Genomic DNA, 13,542 nt, shown 5'->3' with positions numbered 1-13,542 from the left:
GGATTTGTATCTATCAAACTAAGTATTTAAGGGAATTGTTGAAATTTTTTGGTAAGGATAATTCTAAACCGGTAAGTACTCTTATGATTACAAGTGAGAAATTATCTATCAAGGATACTTCTACATCAGTAAATCCGACAAGGTATAAATCTATGATTGGTGGTCTATTATATCTAACTCAAACTAGACCTAATATTATGAATGCAGTAAGTATTGTTTCAAGATATCAAAGTAATCCTAAATAAAATCATGAATGTGTTGTAAACAGAATATTCTGGTATTTTTGAGGAACGAGAGAATATGGTTTATGGTATTCGAGAGATGATGATTCCACTTTATGTGCATATACTGACCCAAATTGGGCAGGTGATACTAATGACAAGAAGAGCACTTCTGGTGGAGCTTTCTTTCTTGGAAAGAAACTGGTTTCATGGATAAGTAAAAAACTGTCATGCATTTCTTTATCTACTGCAAAAAATATCAGAGTAAATTGTAGTGAATTGGTAGTTATCTATTGTGATAACTCTGTAGTTGTTGACATGTCTAAGATTCTGGTATTTCACTCTAAAACTAAGCTTATTTAAATAAAGTATAACTTTCTGAAGGACAAGGTAGAAGCAAAGGAAGTGAAATTAGTTTATGTGAACACTAAAGAGAAGATTGTAGACATATTCACTAAACCATTGTCTAAGGAATCATTTGAATATCTGAGAGATAGGTTAGGAGTTTCTACCCATCCGACAGAGACTTGATTGATGAAGTTTGTCATTAGTCCGACATGTATTTGTAGACACCCAAAAATGGTCAACGCTTGCAAGGTCATACTTTAACATTTGCGCATTGCCTCATTTTAGGTTTTTGCATCACATTAACCTTTCTCCTATGTCACGCACTTGGTCTTTATCATTTGCGAACATTGAGTCATTCTTCTATATTCTTCAATCATCTCATCCTTGAATTTGGTCTTGTCGACAACAATATTCAGTCATGATTTTGATCGATTTTACCCTGTCACATCAATGTGCGTATTCATTTGTCATCATTTTGGACATCATCAATCCTAATTAGGGTTTTGTCCTCCTATCAATCTTATCATTTTGGACATCGTCAATCCTAATTAGGGTTTTGTCTTGTTTTCAATCTTATCATTTGGCGATCGGTTTATCAATCTTGTCGATTTATCATCAATCCTTCAATCTTGTCATTTTGCGATCGATTTGTCATCGATTGTGGTCATGTCTAATCTTGTCATCTTGCAATCTATTTTGTCAATTTTGTCATTTTTCAACCGATTTGTCATCGATCGTTATTTGTCTCAATTGTGTCAATTTGGATCAATTTGTCATTGTTCCTCGTCAATTGGCGCATCTATCAATCAAATCATTTTGTCGCATTGGTCATTTATCAAATCAAAACATGATCAAGTCAATTATAGACCTAATTATCATCCTCGCATTTCTAATTCGTCTTCTAGGGTTTCATGATTCAATCATTTAACCTAATGTGTCATTTCTTCCTTTAGGATTAAATAAATTACTTATTTATCCTAAGTTTCCTTATTACAATTAAATCTTCATTTAATTGTCTAATTATTCCTCTTTGTGAATTGATTAATAAATGAAAAATTATTAATTAATTCACTAAATCCTAATTTCGTTATTTCTTTCAATTTCTAATTTCCTATTTTCATTATTTTCTAATTTCCTAATTTCTTAATTCTTAAATTCAATTTTCTCCTATTTCTTTCCTAAATTTATGGCAATGACATAGAAATTTGTCATAAAATGTCATAAATTGTCATAAAATTCTTGACATAGAAATGTGTCATAGAATTTGTCATGAATTTGTCATAAAATGTCATAAATTCTTGACATAGAAATTTGTCATGAATTGTCATAAGCCTTGCATAGCAATTTGTCATGGATATGTCATAATTTTGCTATTATTGATTTGAATTTCTATTCAAATCTCTTTCATACTAATTTGCTCATTTATCCAATTCTTCTATAAATTGGATGTTTTCTTCAATCAAATCCTTCATGAATCTCGAATTTTTACCGAACCTTCGTTTCTAGTACTCTTGAGCCTTTTTGCTTTCAATTGTGTGAGCACTTGTAGGTGAGATCCACAAAACTATTGAAGAGGAAAGAACAACAATGGAGCCGCATGGAAGGAGTATTCAATCTTGAATCTGGTTTGCATAATGTTTTCTTTTGAATGCTTCATTTTCATACCTTCATTGAATGTGCTTTAGAATTAGGTTCATTTTAATGAGTATTTCTTTGATTAAGCTATCATGTCTTGTGTTTTTGATTGATCTACTTATTTTGATGATTCCTAATTTCTATGCTACATTAATTGGTGAACCCGATGTGAATACTAACCTTCTAACCATCTTACTGTGTTTTGGAGTGCTTCTAAGCTGATTTGCAGGTCAAAAACTCAAAAACAGGGCCGTGCAGGGTATTCTGGTCACTTCTGCGCCTGTGTTAAGCATCTTGCACTTGTGTTGAAGAGTCTTGCACCTGTGTCAAGACATTCTGCGCTTGTGTTTGACAACTTGCGCCTATGTCATGACTTCTGCGCCTGTGTAAAGTCCAGATCAGAGGGTAAAAAAAAATGCAGTTTCTTTGAAATTTTTGATGTTTTTGCATTCTGTTTTCTGTGTTTTGGATTTTGGTACTGATTATTTGTGCAGGATCTTGGCATACGCATGACAAAGACTAAAAATCAAATTACTAACGTGTGTTATGCAGATTCGATGGTCAAAGACAACAAATCAAACTTCTGACATGTGTTTTGCAGGTTGCCTTGGAGAAACAACCAAATTGTGTGTTTGAGTTTTTAATTAGGCATTTAGTGATTTATAAGTAGGTTGAAATGAACCCTTGTTTGCTTTGTTTGTTAAGTATGACATTGGAGTAGGAGAGTATGCTCTCATCCTTCATAGGGTGATCAGAAATCCAGATCTTCGGTACCATACTTGTCTTGGTGATTGTTTGTCTCCATTAGAGGGCCTGCCTTCCCGACCACTTTGCTTTAGCAAGCGAGTGATAATCGTGAGAAGGGAATGACCCAAAGTGAGTATGGCTAGAATTCCTTGGCATTCTAACTCACTATAAAAAAATACATGATGGGCGAAAGCTTTGAAGCAAGTGTTACGTGGGAATTGCAGTTACTTGGGAAGTGATGCCCCTTGAAACTCTTTCTCATATCAACATCTAAGTAGGGCCTCTTGGTCTAAATTGCGCTTGCGTGACTACATTTGTTGGTATCTTGATGGGCTTAATGTCTCAATCATGCTTGCATGACATCAAGGAGTAATGCTTAACAGAAATCCTTACTACATACCTTGTTTTTAGAGGCCAAAAACCCTTCTAGTTGCTTGAGAAGGACAAGTTCGGATACTTGGAAGAGATACTAAGTTCGCCATGGGGAGATTTCCATGGGGACTGATGCTTGGCTGCCCTGAGAAGTGAGTGCCGTGGAGGGGAGCCCGTGGGGTCAAGCATCTATGTATTCTCCTTGAATCCCATAATGAGTCTACCTCTCAAGTACCTAATGTCCTTGCCTACCATAAGAAATGTGGAAATGAGCATGATTGTCTTGAGTCTAAGTCGTAACATCTTGTATTCTTTGATTGTCAAAAGTTGAATGTTATCCCATTTCAAAAGCAAAACACATTGATCAAAACAAGATCAAACACCAAAGACATTCATCCAACAAAAATTCAACAAGATTCAAAGATCATATTCCTAAAGCATGGTTGTCCAACATTGGTCAAAAACTTGTCTCAACTCTTATGTCACTTGCATTTAGGTTCATCCTAGGTTGCATTTTGCAAAGTCATTGTCAAGTATCAAGGTTAGGTTTCACCTAAGTCATACTTCTTTTGCATATCAATAGAAGTCATCCATTTGCATATGTCCTCTTGCATAAGAGTAATATCATTTCATAATTAAACCTTAGATTTCATCTTAGGGTGACATTGTCATACATTTGCATTTGCGTATCCCTAAGTCTCTTCATTAAGCCTAAGTCATTGTCATATCATATTAAGATCATTTGCATATTAATTATCCTTTCGCATATAGTCTCAAAACCTAGGTCTTGTCATACTTAAGCAATCCAAATCTTTGATAAACCCCAAGTCATTGTTAAGAAGTCTAGACCTCATCAAGTCTTTTGTCCTTTTTGTCATCAATATCATTTCGTCAAACCTAGCTTAGTATCCAAGCATATAGGTGAGACATTGTCAATTTGTCCTTCTGTCACTCGGTCCTTTTGTCCTTTGAGGTCTAGGTATCATTTCAATTTCCTAAGGGTCTCTTTTAGATTTGCATTCATAAGTTTATCAAGATCTTCAAAAACAACCAAAAACATAGATTGCATTTTCATATATTTAGTTTGCATTTAGTTGCATATCATATATTATCCTTGAAAAATTCCAAAAATATTGCATTTGCATAAGTGACATGCCAGTTGAGACAAGATCAAGATCTAAGAAGATGGGAGAACCAATGTATCAACCCATGGATAACATAGCAAATTCGCAATTTCAAACTAGCCAACCAGTGCAAGTTGAAGCGTCATCAAACACATCTCTACCACCATATGGAACGGTACAACTTGGACCACCACCATTATATGAACCAGTGTTTGTACCTATGAAACCAGGACAGGGGAGTGTCCCACCAACTCCAAGAGGAAGTGCCCCCTTTAATTGGAATCAACCTAACTTGCAACATGATATTCAAACTCAAACCTTATATGAAGAACAAACTCTTTCACAAGGATTTGGGTCAGATCAAGGCATCCAACAAGAAGTGAATCCAAATATCCAACCAGACTCTTCATCCGATTCCGATGATTCAAATGATATTGACATGTTCCTTCAAGATCCAAAAGTAACAAAAAAAATGGATAAATTCTTGAATAAGGTCTTTAAGATGTTTCCGCAGAAGTACCTTAACATGGTAAGTAATGTGGCTTCCTCAAATGATCAAATTAATGTGCAAACACAACAAGGTAGCGGGCCACTAAGTTTTTCCTCACATCCAAATGAAGAAAATGTACAACAAGCAACTCAACCTACCTTGATGAGTAAACGTGCTTTAAAGGAATTGACAGCGACTATTCCTCAAAAGTCACCATTTGAAACGATAAATAATCCATTATTTAATACAACGCCTGTAATGCAAGATCAAATGAAAACCTAGCAAATATCGACAATGGTTCCTCAACAAGAAGTGGTTCCTCATATGCATAAAATTGGATCAACATCTAAGATACAAGAACATTTCACAACTGGAATGCCTAATGTCAAAAATGTCCAAAGCAATTCCATGATGCAACAAAGTTCTTATGTATCTTTGTCAAACACTATTGCGACAAATCCTTCAATAATGGCGACACAAAGAACTATGGATAGTGGTTTGCACCACCAGCAATTGTTGCAACAATTGAGCAATATACAAAAGGTTCAATCAAATGTACAAACAAATGATATGCGACAACAACCATATGGCAGTCGACAACAAATCGCAGTGCCTTCGGCACCATTACAAGTCAACACAAACTTGCAACCATCATAGGGGATTGGACAAGCAATACAGCAAGTTAATGCAAGTGCTATACCCCATCCTAAGGAGAAGCAACAAAAACCATCTAAACAAAGTTTTTTACAAATGATGGGATATACACCGCGACAACAATTGGCACAAAGTCAACAACTTCCGAGTCGTCAGCACCAACAACATGTGCCACAATATGTGCCAAGGCAAACAAGTTATCCTACTTTACAACCGCAATTGGTGCCTATGCAATATCAGCAGCCTACTCAATTGCAATATCAACCTAGGCTCCAAGGGGCACAACAACAAGGTCAAGGCATAGCACAACCGCAACAACAAGAGAAGTACCAAGAACTTTATGTGCAGGAGACACCAAAAATGACTATTGCAAAATATCAACAACCGATCGGAAATGCGATATATCAACAAAGAATACCAGCTGGGATTAATGATGGACCTCTAAAATCTGATACAATTGCACAACAACTTGAGATGTTGCAACGAAAGGTTGATGCATTAGAAATTAAAGGAACAAAGAAATTGTATACAGATCAAGATTTATGTCCTAATCCATTTGACAAAAGTATATACATGCCTCCATTCCCTAAGCATTTTGAGGCACCCAACTTTGAAAAATATAGAGGGAATGGCAATCCAAAGGATCATATGCGAGCGTTTTACGCAGCGTGCATGGAAGTAAGCTATGAGGAGACATATTTAATGCGATTATTTGCACGAAGTCTCGCTGGACAGGCCATGGATTGGTATTCACATTTGCCAGGAAATATAAAGACTTGGTCAGAACTGGCACAAAAGTTTATATCTCATTTCACGTTCAATATCGATAGTGACGTGACTATGTCGGATTTATTTAATACTAAGCAGAAACAAGGTGAACCATTAGTGACTTTCTTGCAACGCTGGTGAAGCTTGTATAGTCGTTCTTCTCTCGATATACCTGAAGAACAGCAAGTGAATCTGTTTATCCAAAATTTGGTCCCAGAAATGATGTATGAGCTAAAATTAAAAAGTCCTAGTACTATAGAAAAACTCATTAAGAAAGGAATGAGTATTGAAACAGCTCTTGTAGCTAAAGGAATTATCAAGCTCAGTAAGGACAATGACAATACAAATTCTTCAGGGGACAGAAACAGATTTTGGTATAAGAACAAGAATGTCACTAATGATGGTGTTGTTGATGCGAGAGCAGTAAATGCTAATCAACCCCCATTCACAATCAAGAAGTTGAGTGTTCCTAATATGTCGACTATGGAACAAAATCAAGCACCCAGGAACAATGTTGCTCAACAGCTGCAGTATCAACAGCATGCTCAACAGCCGCAGTATCAACAGCATGCTCAATAGTCGCAATATCAACCGCATGCTCAACAGCCACAATATAATCAATAACAGGCTCCACAACAGCATGCTCAACAATATAATCAACAGCAAGGCCAACAACAAAATCAACAACGCAGACCCTTCCGCTCACGGGATGGGCCTCCTCGACAATTTACACCATTGGGAGAGCCTATCGAATCAGTCATGAAGCAATTAATACAAGCAAAATTTATCAAGCTACCAGATATTAAGGCAGAACCAGCGGTAAAGCCGCATTGGTGGAATGATAATGCGTACTGTGAATACCATCGGTCTAAAGGACATAAAACTGCTTCATGTTTTCAATTAAAACATATGATTCAAGATTTGTTGGAACAAGGAGTAATTGAGATAGATCCAACCCATCTGACCTCAAATACTGATCATACTATTTTTAAAACTCCTTTGCTTGATCATGACAAGGGTAAAGCGTCTTCTTCCAATTCTGCTCAAACGGCTAGTTATGCAAATACTGGTTATCACAATGTCATTAATTGTTTTCATGCGTCAAATGAGTATGTGTCCACCTTGTGAATAAAAGAACAAGATCCTTCTTGTGCCGTCACCACTCGTCGGTCTAAAATCATCTTGAAAGGAGCTCTGGCCGCTCCTCTCAAACCAACTCTTGCAAGTCGGTATAATCTTTTGGATCATCTAGGGAAAACACCTGCACAAATATCCATTCTAGAGTTATTGAAAATGTCTCCCATGCATCGTGCAGTCCTAGATAAAGCCTTGACTGAGTCCACTGTCCCAACAGATATTGATGTTGACCAATTTCAAGTGCGGATTGGACATTTAGCCATTTCCCAAAGTGTCGCATTTTCCGATAGTGATATCTCACCTGACAAGCTTCCCCATAATGACCCTTTGCACCTAGAAGTCTTTGTCCACAATTGCAAAATCCGGCGAGTCCTGATAGATGGCAGAGCAGGTCTCAATATCTGCACCTTAAGAGTGGTCATTGGCCTCAGATATTCAGAAAATGACATAGATGCTTCCAAAAGGATAACAATCAAAGCCTATGATGATGCTGAACGCCCATCCAAAGGGATAATTGTCTTGCCCATCAGAGTTGGTCCAGTGACGGAAAACACTTTCCTACAAGTCCTAGACCTTGATCTCCCTTATAATATGATCCTTGGCCGCCCATGGATCCATGCCATGAAAGCAGTTCCGTCCACTTATCATCAATGTCTCAAATATCCTTACAACGGAACTGAGATAACCATTCCAGGAGATCCTAATCCGTTCCAGTTTTGTGCTACCCTAAAAGATACTCCTCAGCGGCAAATACCAGTCAATACAGAAGCCAAATCAGACAGTTATGTGGATCCCAATGCATTGTTGGATGCTGTCAAAGGAAAACTGAAGATACAAGACCAAGGGTGTGGAGAATATTCAATGGAGCAAACATTTCTCATTGGGAATTTGCCGATGTCTCCAAAGTCATATGGAAAACCGCATTTATTGCAAAAGGAACCCAAGGTCGTTATTCAATATCAGCCTCCCACTACATTTGCAAGATGCGGAGAACTTGACAAAGAAACTATAAATGATGATGCCATAGATTGGCTCTATAAGGATCCAACTGAAACTCCACCTGTCAAGTTGCCAGTGGAATTATATGGCAAAGGATTTACTATGCTGCAGAAGAAAGGATATGATGGCTGCAGTGGCTTAGGCTTGAAAAACAATGGAAGGCTAGAACCCATTATACCTGAGAGGGGACCCCCAACTTTAGGGTTAGGCTTTGTACCGTTACGAATTGGATCCACATCTACCAAAAGGTCCACGTGTCGAAAAGGGCGTGATTTTGATGATGAAATAACACCTGAGGTTACCCAACCCGAGACTGATTCTAATGACTAGGAGTGGAGTTCTTTTTCTTCCAGCTCCTATGCCCTCGACAATATCTTCATTGACCCTGATCACTTGCCTATGGAGGATAAACATGAAATAACTCCTCTTCCTAAAACCTGTCCTCATGCTTGGATCGAGTCATTTTGGGATCCCAGCTCCGAATCTGACACAAGCAGTTCGGATAGTGACACCACAGACATTCATATTTTTACCATATCAGCCCATTCTATCCTTACAATCGATGATGACATGCCCCTTATATATCCCCAACTTATCCAATATGACCAACAAGAATCGCTCACGTTGGACTGTTTTCAGAATGACGAAGCAATTGCAGAGTTCCTGGGACTACGGGAAGGTATACCACAAGGCGACCATAAGGCAGGCTTTGCTATTGATCTGGATTCAACGGCATATTTTGGGGAGTCAACTCCCTCTTCCAGTCATGAAAAAGAAAAAGAAAAGGAAAAAAATCAAAAGAATAGATCTTTGAGTGAAAACCGTAAGGCGCTCTCTGATCGTACAAAAGTAAAAATAAAAGACGTACCTGCGGGTGAAAACCTTTCTGAGGCACCCAAAGGTGGAAGAGTAGACGTACCCCTATCAACTCAGGACAAATCCACATTGTTGGTAGAGCTGACTGAGGAAATCAATTTGGGTACACCTGATAACCCTAAGGTCATTCACTTTGCAGCCTCCTTGTCAAAACAAGAGAAGATTGATTTCATTAATTTCTTTCTGGAGAAGAAGATCAGCTTTGCGTGGTCTTATGCAGATATGTCTGGCCTCGATCCAGAATTAGTCCTTCATCATTTACCATTGAAACCAGGTGCTAAACCTGTCAAACAAAAACTTAGAAAAATGCATCCTCAAGTGACTCTTTTGGTCAAAGTGGAATTAAAAAAATTGCTAGATGTGGGCTTCATTAGACCCATTGATTACGCAGACTGGATTTCAAATCTAGTACCAGTTAGCAAAGTAACTGGGGGCATCCGCATCTGCACAGATTTTAGGGACCTGAATAAAGCATGCCCTAAGGATGATTTTCCGCTGCCAAACATAGACATTATAGTGGACATGACGGCTGGTTATGAGATGCTTTCACTAATGGATGGTTTCTCCGGCTACAACCAAATCCGTATTGCACCTGAGGATCAGCATAAGACAGCATTCACCTGTGCTTGGGGCACTTATTGCTGGAATGTGATGCCCTTCGGTCTCAAAAATGCCGGTGCGACATATCAAAGAGCAATGACGACAATCTTCCATGATTTCATGCATACCTTGATGGAGGATTATGTTGATGACTTGTTGTGCAAATTTGTCACCAGAGATAGTCATCTAGCCATTTTGGGCCCAATCTTTGACAGAATGGAGACCTACAAACTCAGGCTTAATCCAAAAAAGTGTGTCTTTGGTGTTACGGCTGGAAAATTGCTCGGATACATTGTTTCTCACCGAGGCATTGAGGTCGATCCCGCCAAAGTCAAAGCAATCATGGATATGCCTCCACCTTCCAACCTCCGGCAATTAAGAAGTCTGCAAGGAAAGCTCCAGTCAATTCGTCGCTTTATAGCTCAGTTGGCCGACAAATGTCATCCATTTCAGCATCTATTGCACAAAGGTGTCACTTTTAAATGGACTGAGCAATGCCAATCAGCCTTTCAAGCTCTTAAAGACTATTTGCTGTCGCCACCTATCCTAATGCCTCCTATTGAAGGGAAGCCATTTCTACTGTATATCTCTGCAACTGAAACAGCATTGGGAGTTCTTTTGGCTCAACAAGATGGAAATGGCAAAGAAAGAGCTATTTAGTATATTAGCCGGACACTAGTCGGCTATGAGCTAAATTATTCCACTATTGAAAGGGCATGCTTAGCAGTGGTATTTGCAACACAAAAGCTTCGACATTATATGCTAAGCCATCAAACATTGCTGATTGCCAAAATTGATCCTTTAAAATATTTGCTCAGTCGAGCAGCTTTGACAGGTCGCCTAGCAAAATGGGTCATGATTCTCAGTGAATTTGACATTGAGTATATGGAGCGAAAAGCAATAAAAGGGCAAGTCATAGCAGACCAACTGGCAGATGCTCCTATTTCAGATGATCATCCCATGTTAACTGATTTCCCAGATGAATCAGTTTTTGCTCTCACATCGTCCAATGAATGGAAGTTGTACTTTGATGGGTCCCACACCAAGTTCGGATCCGGCGCAGGCATTTTGTTCGTCACCCCTCAAGGTGATGGTATTCCAAAGTCATACAGAATCACTTTCCAATGTACCAATAACATTGCAGAATACGAAGCATTGGTTACAGGACTTCGAGTGGCAGTTCACTGGAACATCAAGCATTTGCAAGTCTATGGAGATTCTCAATTAGTCATCCGACAAGTCAATGATGACTATGAGACAAAGGATGAAAAGCTTATTCCTTATAAGCACATGGTAGACTTCTTCAAGACTAAATTCACAGCTATCCATTTCAGTCAAGTGCCAAGAATACAAAATAAGTCGGCAGATGCGATGGCTACAATTGCTGCTATGATAAATATGCCTCATAATATGGACAAGTGTGAATTCCTGGTCGAACAATTGCTAGTCCCCTCTTTTGACATTCCGACTGCTGATGTGATGTGCATTCTTGTTGGTCCCAATTCCCCTTGGTACAATGATATATATCAGTATTTAAAATCTCAGACTTTACCACCTAACCTTTCCGCTAACCAACGCCGAGCCTTTATTCGACAAACATCCAAATATGTCATCATCGCCGACACCCTTTACCGTCGTTCTTTTGACCATACCCTCCTCAGGTGTTTGGATTCTGACGAAGCACAAACGGCTTTACACGAGGTTCACGATGGTATATGTGGGGGCCATTTCAATGGTCTTAGCCTCGCCAAAAAGTTGATTTGTGTTGGGTATTACTGGCCCACTTTGGAAAAAGATGTTCATGAATTTGTTAAAAAGTGCTATTTGGTCTTGTCGACAACATTATCCAGTCATGATTTTGATCAATTTTACTCTGTCGCATCAATGTGCGTATTCATTTGTCATCATTTTGGACATCGTTAATCCTAATTAGGGTTTTGTCCTCTTTTCAATCTTGTTATCATGCGATCGATTTGTCATCGGTCGTGGTCATTGTTCGATCTTGTCATTTTGCGATCGGTTTGTCATCGATCGTGGTCATTATCAATCTTGTCGTCTTGCAATCCATTTTGTCATCAATTCTTGTCCTCTTGTCAATCTTGTCATTTTGCGATCATATTGTCATCAATCGATTATTGTCTGTCTCAATTATGTCAATTTGGATCAATTGGTCATTGTTCCTTGTCAATTGGCGCATTTAATCAAATCATTTATTAACACTGGTCATTTATCAATCCAAAATCAAATCAAATCAAGTCAATTATCTTTTAAGACCTAATTCGTCTTCCAGGGTTTTGTGATTTAATCATTTAACCTTGTGTGTCATTTCTTCCTCTAGGATTAAATAATTTATTTATTTATCCTAAGTCTTCTTATTACAATTAAATCTTTATTTAATTGGCTAATTATTCCTCTTTGTGAATTGATTAATTAATGAAAAATTATTAATTAATTCACTAATTCCTAAATTCTAATTTCTATCAATTTCTAATTCCTAATTTGTCATCAATTTCAATTTCCTAATTTCTAATTTTCTTAATTTCTAATTCAATTTTCTCCTATTTCTTTCCTAAATTTATGGCAATGACATAGAAATTTGTCATAGAAATATGTCATAAATTGTCATAAAATTCTTGACATAGAAATGTGTCATAGAATTTGTCATAAAATGTCATAAAATGTCATAAATTCTTGACATAGAAATTTGTCATGAATTGTCATAAGCCTTGCATAGCAATTTGTCATAATTATGCTATTATTGATTTGAATTTCTATTCAAATCTCTTTCATACTAATTTGCTCATTTATCCAATTCTTCTATAAATTGGATGTTTTCTTCAATCAAATCCTTCATGAATCTCGAATTTTTACCGAACTTTCGTTTCTAGTACTCTTGAGCCTTTTTGCTTTCAATTGTGTGAGCACTTGTAGGTGAGATCCACAAAATTATTGAAGAGGAAAGAACAACAATGGAGCCGCATGGAAGGAGTATTCAATCTTGAATCTGGTTTGCATAATGTTTTCTTTTGAATGCTTCATTTTCATACCTTCATTGAATGTGCTTTAGAATTAGGTTCATTGCAATGAGTATTTCTTTGATTGAGCTATCATGTTTAACGTTTTGATTGATATATCTTATTTTGATGAATCCTAATTTCTTACGCTACAACTTAATTGATGTACAAATAATAATGCCCTTATATGATATGAAAACTACAACTTAATGCACTTTTACATGAGATGATAATGCAACTAAATACACTTTTAAAAGATATGGTAGTGCAACTAAATGCATGCTTAAATGATATTAAATGATATGAAATTTACACTCTAAGATAGTTATCCTTTCAATCAAATTTGTAGTGCTTCCCTTTTATCATCATTGATCTTTCTAAATGTTAAAAATTAATACAAGTAACATGGTATATTTGAACCATGATGACCTAAGTATAACTTACATGATTTTTGATATGGAAAGATGACACAAGCATAGAGGTATAATTTAACCAAGATGACCTAAGTGTTGCTTCCATAAAATAGACAAGAATTAATCTTCATCCTATACAAATTC

This window comes from Cryptomeria japonica, chromosome 10, assembly GCF_030272615.1.
Source record: "Cryptomeria japonica chromosome 10, Sugi_1.0, whole genome shotgun sequence".
NCBI classification, from domain to species: Eukaryota; Viridiplantae; Streptophyta; class Pinopsida; order Cupressales; family Cupressaceae; genus Cryptomeria; species Cryptomeria japonica.
Note: the sequence above shows the minus strand (reverse complement) of the source record.